This window comes from Leptinotarsa decemlineata, unplaced genomic scaffold, assembly GCF_025532065.1.
Source record: "Leptinotarsa decemlineata unplaced genomic scaffold, Ldec_3_MD MMD2_P_RNA_scaffold_1, whole genome shotgun sequence".
NCBI lineage: Eukaryota > Metazoa > Arthropoda > Insecta > Coleoptera > Chrysomelidae > Leptinotarsa > Leptinotarsa decemlineata.
Genome location: NW_027412523.1, coordinates 431,451 through 437,530, shown reverse-complemented (window position 1 = coordinate 437,530; position 6,080 = coordinate 431,451). Strand labels below are relative to the sequence as shown.

Below are 6,080 nucleotides of genomic sequence, written 5' to 3'. Positions count from 1 at the left end.
TGCACCAGTTTAATAAACGATATGAATGTATTGATCAAACTAAGCCAAGGACCAAGTATTTACAATTTCTGTCGCCGGTCTTCTGATTATAAAACCAGGAGTATAATGAGTACAAACTCATTGAAGAATTTCATTTGTTTTTTTATATGAACATGATAGGCCTGTATATTTAGATGCTGAAAGAGAAAATTAATGCATAATAGTGTGAATGAATCAATTGATGCAAGTACATAACAAGTACAACACAAACAATATTTTTGTAGAACTACATGATGACGTGTGAATATTTTTATGTTCTTGGAGTACCTTATGATATTCAAGGAATCACAAAAAAATGATACATCGAAAGTGTATATAAGTGTACTTAACCTAACCTAACCTTTCGAAAACAATTGATGGTTTGAAGAATACATTGTTTTGCTTTAGCTATTCTGACTGTTGTATCTCGAACTTTATGGTATGGAAATATATCAGGAAATGAATTGACGGAAATCTAAAAAACTTAGCGATTGGACACTATCCATTCAAAAGGCACCTAAATGAGGTATTCAAGTTTTATAATTGATGAGGGTGTTAAAATAAACAAACGTAGTACTTTCTTGTTCAATTGATAACAGTGAAATCAGTGATTGTTTCATTCGAGTTTGTATTATCTAATTTCTTATGTTTTACCAGAAAATAAAGAATTTTGAGTCACCACAATATATTTTTTTTTAGAAATACCCGTACCCCTTGCAATCATTTCTTCGATTTTTGAAAATTACTTAATTGCAAAATGAGTCAACCCGATCTGAAGAACGAGTAAGTCAAGAATGGTTAATATTTCCACTGATATTGGGATAACCCTTTCGGTGAAAATTGTACGATAGTGCAAACATTTTTTTTTCAGATTTTTTTCAGTAGTTTTTCAAAATCGACTGAAAACGATGGTCGTGACGAAACAGAGAGGTTATATTTGGAATTTTGTTGAAGCGATATTGGACTGAGTAGAACTAAACTATATCCATCAAACTAACAAGGTAACCCAAAAAAAGGTAGATGCGTGATCAAAGCATGATCACCGCGCCCATTCGCTTCTATGGGGTAAATTAAACAAGCCCCCTTACAAAATGGTTTAGACTTTCACGGCTGAGGTTTTCAGTGTCGTTGCTTTTCGAGTTTGAAAGCCGTGGGTTTTTGGAATTTCTTCGTGACGTTTCGCTGGCGCGAGTGGCTAGCTTCTTCAGAGGTTTAACCATCATGGCTTGCTGTCCGATGACTACCCTTTAGGCTTCGTAATGCATATTTGTGCCTTGTCAGGTAATCAGTTGTATTTGTACATGAATTTGTACCTGTATTCGTACCTGCACTTGAACCTGGAACATTAACAATCTTGCTGCCTGTTTTCCTGTTCGTTATTCTCGAATTCTTCAAAATGGGGTTCCATATTTGATTGAGGTTCACCGCTTCTTCTTTTCTGTTAAAATTATCCGTGTGTTTGTGAATCTCTATTGCCTCCCGTACCAGTCGGCTATGGTATCCCTGATTGGGGGCAATTAGTTCACACAGACAAGTCAGCTGTGACAGAACACGCACTGAGTGAAGGAGACCACAGAATTTTGTTTGAGAACACAGAACTAATTTCCCCCAACCAGGGATACCATAGCCGACTGGTACGGGAGTCAACAGAGATCCACAAACACACGGATAATTTTAACAAAAAAGAAGAAGCGGTGAACCTCAATCAAATATGGAACCCCATTTTAAAGAATTCGAGAATAACGAACAGGACAACAGGCAGCAAGATTTTTAATGTTCCAGGTTCAAGTGCAGGTACGAATACAGGTACAAATTCAGGTACAAATACAACTGATTACCTGACAAGGCATAAATCCGCTTTACGAAGCCTAATAGTTAGGCATCGGACAGCAAGCCATGATGGTTGAACCTCTGAAGAAGCTAGCCAGCGAAACGTCAGGAAGAAATTCCAAAAACCCATGGCTTTCGAAATCGAAAAGCAACGACACTGAAGCCTCCTTACGCTGGCCAATCAGATTCAACTGCAATCGGCTGACGTAATTCATTGTTACAGTGTCGGAGTGGTCAGATACATTTTAACGCCTGTGGTGTGTACATATGCGGTATTTAGGTATAAAATTTTCAAAAAGTCAAGTACTGTCCGGCTGAAGAAACTACTGGGTTGGGTTAGGTTAGGTCCAAAGTGAGTGGGTCTATTCGACCCTCCACCAACCCACAAGGGTTTATTGTGGCTCACACCTATTCACACTAGACCAAATAAACCCAGCTTCTTAACGAAGCCCATTAGTTTGTATGGTGAGTGGTCTTTCAGGTAAGATAGTGAGAGTACGGCTCTGCTGAACTCTAAAACCTGATTCGGTCCCCAGCGGGGCAGGCACAAAGTATATGCTCTGCTGTTTTATCGTTAATGAGGTAGTCGGATAGTCGAGGTGCAAGATTCCCACCTTGATACCCACGACAACCTTCCTATATGAGGGTTTTTGCACGTCAGCTACACCTGACGATGCCTCAAATTCAACCGTGCAAGGCTTTCTCGCCTCTGCTTTTGTGAATCATCAATTGATCACAAACGTTTGCTAACCTGCTCACAGGGGGTTTGTTCCTCCACCTGAGGCAGATTCTGCGTGAGCCGCTCAAGAATTTGGTGGAAGGCGGTTTCATAAGGTACCCCGCTCTTGAGGAAACGACTCTGTCGTTTCCTGGCTGCACCACCAAACCTTTTTTTAGGTTCAGTTATTGGATCAGGAGTTGGAGAGTTGAGAAGCTCTCGCCCATGATCTAAATTTACTAGGAGGTCAGTTAGAGTCGTAAGCTGGACATCTATCTTCTCTGTAGACTCAGCGTCAGAAATAATTTTTAAGTTTACTCTTTCCATAAAAGTCCCACGAGTAGCTAGGGAAAGAAGGGCAATGACGGCAGAGCCCCGCATTACCGTGACAAGGCGATTCTACGACGAAAGTGCGCCTGGTATCTCCAAGGTTCCGTAGAGACAGCTGATAGGCTCAGTGTCATCCATCCTCTCGGCACGAATACACACACTTTAGAATCAAGCCATCGTTAGGATGCCATTCAATTAGGAAATAACAGAACCACAAGTGATTCTGTCATTCCCGTATCCAGCGGGGCTACGTGGAAGCAGGCATACGGTGGCCGGTTTGCTCAACCCTCACATCCCAAGCCAATGCACTCGCCAAAAACAGCATGCACAGTGGTTCAGGCAGTGAAAGATGAACAAGGACAGCCAAACCGCCAAGAAACTACTAAGTTGGGTCCTTATACTCTACCTGAAAAAATTCCTGTACCCTGCCACATATTGAAAAAAATAAAATTTCGGTCGTTCCTTAGTGCGACTCTCTATAAGCAGCCTTGTCTGGGAGATTACGTGCATTATGCATGATAATGTTTTGGGGTACTCTGTTGCTCAGATGAACAGAGTATATTTGAATAGTTTTGTCGTACATTCATGTATTTTTTCTGCTTTACAAAAATAATATTCATTTTGGAAATGGAAAAAATTAGGTGTTACTTCCTGATGAATTTCTCATTCTCCTACAGAACTAACAAATGATATTGATTTTTATCATTATTTTTCGGAAAGTGGAAGGGTCCATTAACGATGAAGTATCAGCACGAGAACGTAAAGTCACATTCAGAGCAGCACTAAATGAATATTGAGAGAGAAACCAAGAGTACGAGATGTCTATTATCTAATCCAATTGTAGCAAACGGAGAGAATCTGCCATCTGAAATAAAAGAAAACTAATATCAGTAAAAAAGGATAGCAATGTAAACGAAAATTGTAATTCAAGAATCGGTCACGCTATTTTTGATTTGCCTTCATTAGTGTTTCTAAATATAATCGGTCTCACATTGGAAAAAGTGGCCATACCAAGCTGGCCACTATTTTGCTCTGAAAAGAATCCAGGAAATACTTAAGATACGGTTTTATCTTTTTTTCTAACGGAACTTCCAAGTGAAATAATGAATAATTACACCAAAATCACTCTCTAGTAGTGTATGACTGCAGCATATCCGGTAAGGTACACGCACCACCCCGTAACTAGAAACTATTTCATGGGCATTGAAATATTACGCCCGTTCTACTCTGCTCCGCCCTTTTTCAAACAATATCCTCTCACTTTTGTTCGCACCGTTTGTGTAGATATTTCGCTACACCATATACAAACTTAACGTGGCATTTCAAGTTTTTTTATCCGAGTCAAACGTGTTGAACGTTTCTTGTAAATGCTGAAACGTGATCAAGGAAGGTGTTGTAATTACGAATGCAACACAAAAGGCAAAATATTTTCGGTTCGAAAGGTTGGGAGCAACATTTTTCAATTTTTTTATGTATTATTCAGGATTTCTGTCGGTGACCTCGATGTGTCTGTCCAGTAACGTCTACTTAATATTTATCTATTGAACATAAGAAATATTCAATTACCCGCAGCGAAGCAATTGGAGCAATCCCCAAGTAGCATAACAGCAATAAATTTAATCAGATTTTATTGAAGGAATTTGGGGTCATATTATAATAATAATAATGTTTTATTCCTTTCAAATAATCATTTAACAATGATATAGGAAACGTCAAATAAAAAAATATGTATATGTGTTACATAGAGAGTACACTACATTGATTACAATTATTTGGAAGTACACTCAAAATACTCATTGATAGAATAAAAACATCCCTCTAAAAGGTATTGTTTAACTTGCGTTTGAAAGTAGATATTAATGGGATTCCCTTTATATTTGAAGGTAGACAATTGAATAGCTTGGAGGCTGCTAGAGAGGGTGATTTTTGAAACAATCTAGTACGATGTTGCTGCAGTTTAATTATATTTCCATTTCTTGATGGGTAACTGTGACACTTTGAATTGGTTTCAAACTCAAACTCCTTCTTTTTTACAAAAAGGCAAATTGTGTTAGTGAACTCATTATCACTAAATGATTTACAGAATTGCAGAAGCGCCACTGCGTTCAATTATTTAGAAACCATATCTGTGCTCAACACTTTCATCTTCTATTTCCATCACAATTCTTTTCGACGGACGCCTCTGCCAACAAGCTAGAAACCATCACTTCTGCGGCTTCGGCTTCTCTGAAACGTAACCTACATTTAGCAACAACATTCAGAGTGCACTGGATCGAGTATTGTTGAAAAACAATCGAGCGTGTTTCATTCGCGACTCACCGTTGTTGAGAGAGATAGGTGATGTGAGTCCGCTTTTGAAAATGTGATCGCGTTTTTCGAAAAGTGACTTTTTCGCTTTCCGCGGTGATGTGAATGTACTGAAGCGATTTTCCAACAGTTACCAATGACGATTTCCGAAATTAGTGGTCAATCTCTTGAAGGCGACCGTAATTAGTGAGAGTTGTGGTTTTGGAGGTTCGATGTTTTTTGGATTATTCTTATTTTTGCGAATTCCATAGGTAAGCAGCAATTTTATTGAATGTTTGATTCGATATCACATAATTTTTTCACGAATACAATGTTGAATCAGCAAGAGTCAGCTTTTTGAAAAATCAAATTATGGAGGGGATTCTTACAAAAATACAAATTTTTACAAAATTATACAGAAACGAATTTGAAAATTTGGGTCACTGACATATGTTCAAATTCAGCAATATCCCTGAAATGTCACACTTTGCAAATATTCATTATTTTCAGAAAATTATGCATGAACTGAAAAACATGTTCGAAATTCTGAAATTTCTAATTATTTATGATATGCAAAGTGGCTTCAATTTTTTTCCTCGAAAACGAAGGAAAGACAAGCAACGAAAAAGTTGTATTTTCAGTTGATTATGCTAAAAAATACTTTTTTCCAATATTGTTGTCTGTAATGCCCTCTGAGCAAAGTGGCTTTAATTTTTTTTCTTCGAAAACGAAACTAGATATGAAGGAAATACAAGCAACGCAAAAGTTGTATTTTCAGTTGATTATGCTAAAAAATACTTTTTTTTCAATATTTTTGGCTGTAATGCCCTCTGAGACACCACTGTACCTAATAATTTCACTATTGATAGGGCCAAATAAGCGTCTTATAACTGTAGCA

The 6,080-nt window shown here is 37.9% G+C and overlaps 1 protein-coding gene across 1 annotated transcript in view; it reads left to right on the top strand.

The window, feature by feature from the left end:
* Positions 1 to 5,128: 5,128 nt before the first annotated feature.
* LOC111504133 (uncharacterized) overlaps positions 5,129 to 6,080 on the top strand; it is a 76,040-nt gene continuing 75,088 nt past the window's right edge. The window contains exon 1 of the mRNA XM_023158628.2: positions 5,129 to 5,454. The gene's annotated coding sequence lies outside the window, so the exon portion shown is untranslated. The remainder of the gene's footprint in view (positions 5,455 to 6,080) is intronic.